This window comes from Tiliqua scincoides, chromosome 1, assembly GCF_035046505.1.
Source record: "Tiliqua scincoides isolate rTilSci1 chromosome 1, rTilSci1.hap2, whole genome shotgun sequence".
NCBI classification, from domain to species: Eukaryota; Metazoa; Chordata; class Lepidosauria; order Squamata; family Scincidae; genus Tiliqua; species Tiliqua scincoides.
Genome location: NC_089821.1, coordinates 178,741,989 through 178,744,079, shown reverse-complemented (window position 1 = coordinate 178,744,079; position 2,091 = coordinate 178,741,989). Strand labels below are relative to the sequence as shown.

Below are 2,091 nucleotides of genomic sequence, written 5' to 3'. Positions count from 1 at the left end.
TTGCAGCCTAGGTTTGTTAAACATTTTCCTGCTTGATGATGTCACTTCCGGTCATGATATCATGTCTGGTGGGTCCTGACAGATTCTGATTCTAAAAAGTGGGTCCCAGTGCTAAAAGTTGAGAACCACTGGACTGGGCAATTCAATGGAGCAAACTAGAACTACAATTGCTAGCTAATGTGCTACCAATTGTACCCAAGATCTATCATATTTTATGCCATCAAATTTGGAAATGGTCACTATTTAGGCCTATGTCTAAAATTAAGGTAAATGTTCCATTGTGAAACAGGCTGCTCAAAATCTGTTTGTTGGCAGGGAGAGGAATGTCTTTCGCTCACAGTCAGAATTTAATGGAACACAGATCTGACTCAGCGTGGAACTTCCTGTGGTCTCAAGTATAGGTCACATTTCATCGTCTGTGTTTCTACATTTCTGGATCACATATGCTTCGCATATGACATGGTGCAAGAGGCATGAGCTCACAAGCTTCGCTGTGGTGGGATGTCTTGGACACTGGCCGAGAAAGGCACTCGCATCTGGCAAGTTAACTCATCCCTAGGCATATATGCTCACCCCTTGAAAAGTCATTTTACGAAACATTCGGGGAAGGAAAGCCAAGCTGCCTAGTCTAGTCCACTGCATTGGGGACATCACTGTTAGGCCCAAGTTCCAAATGGATTAGAAACATAGTTCTAGGTTTTGGGAATGCAGAACCTATTGGGACTGGGGAAATGATAATTTTCTTTACCCCTACCCCTCCCTTGTGCACACCCCATCGTGAACTAATATCCCTTGGTTAAATCTTGTTTCCAAAGTTGAATATTGAAAATGAACATGAAAGGCACAAAGAAGGTGATTCCTATGACATTTTTATTGGAAATATAGAGATGTGGCTGGTCTGATGTTATGAGCTTATAGTAAAGGAAAAAGGAAATATCTGGCACCTCTCACCTAACTTTTTTTTTCTTCTAAAAACCCTCCAAAAGAGTACACATTTAAAGTCAGAGTGGAAAAACAATTCAAAGTTTCTCTTTTTTATGACCATTCCTAAAATAAAATAAACACCCAGCCTTTCCTAGCAAACTCTGGACATCAATATAAGAGGCCTTTCTGTCTGTTATTTTACTGTGAGCACAACATGTGCTGAAGAAGGGCAATGTAAGGGGAAGGTTCTGAACAAGATGTTCACTTTCAGTATTTTATGCAAAGTAGCAGATAGGCAACAGATTTGTCTCACTAATTTCTTTCTCTGTTTGGGATGTTGACGGGTATGATACAATGGATTTAGCCAAACTGTTACCCTGCACGTGCCTGATCTTATCTGATCTCAGAAGCTAAGCAGGGTCAGGCCTGGTTAGTACTTAGATGGGAGACCGCCTGGGAATACCGGGTGCTGTAGGCTTATACCATAGTCTTTCGAGACTGAAGGTTGCCAACCAGATGAAAGTACGGAAAATCTATGAAATTGATTGGAGAGGTTCAAGGTGGTGGATTTGGGGAGATTGCCTTTTTGAGCTAATTATTTGGGAGCAAGTCCCATTGATTTTAATGGAATTTCAGAGGCACAGAACTGAAAGCTCGCCTATTTTGCTTCCCTTTGCATGTCCTTGTAGTATATACCAGTGTTTATCAAACTTTGAGGGAGCTTTACTACCCCAGTAAGTTCTTGCGGGGGGGGGGGCTAGGGCAGTGGCATGATCCCCAGGATTGCGTCACTAAGGTGGGGTGAGGGGGGTGCTTTGCACTTACATTGACTGAGGTAGGGCTGTAGCTGGCTGCAGGAGGTGCAGGGAGCCCTGTGCAGCCCTCTGCAGCACTCCCTGAGGCTTGGAATATTCACTAAAAGCAGGCACAAAGCACATCAGTTTCGTAGGAGGTCCCTGCACCTCCTGCTGCCTACTGCAGCCCTACATCATTCAAAGTAAGTGCAAAGCATCCCCCCCTTGCCCTCCTTAGTGACGCGATCCTGGGGATCCAACGGGGCTACTCGGATCCTGGGGATCGCGTCACTGCCTCCCTCCCCTTCCGCTGCCCCTTAAAGGGACAGGGGAAGCATTACACAAGACCCAGTTTAAGAACCACTGGCCTATG

General features: G+C 44.8%; 1 pseudogene; it reads left to right on the top strand.

Annotated features, from left to right (window-relative positions):
- Nucleotides 1-1,280: 1,280 nt before the first annotated feature.
- On the top strand, nucleotides 1,281-1,402 carry LOC136637336 (5S ribosomal RNA; annotated as a pseudogene).
- Nucleotides 1,403-2,091: the final 689 nt, after the last annotated feature.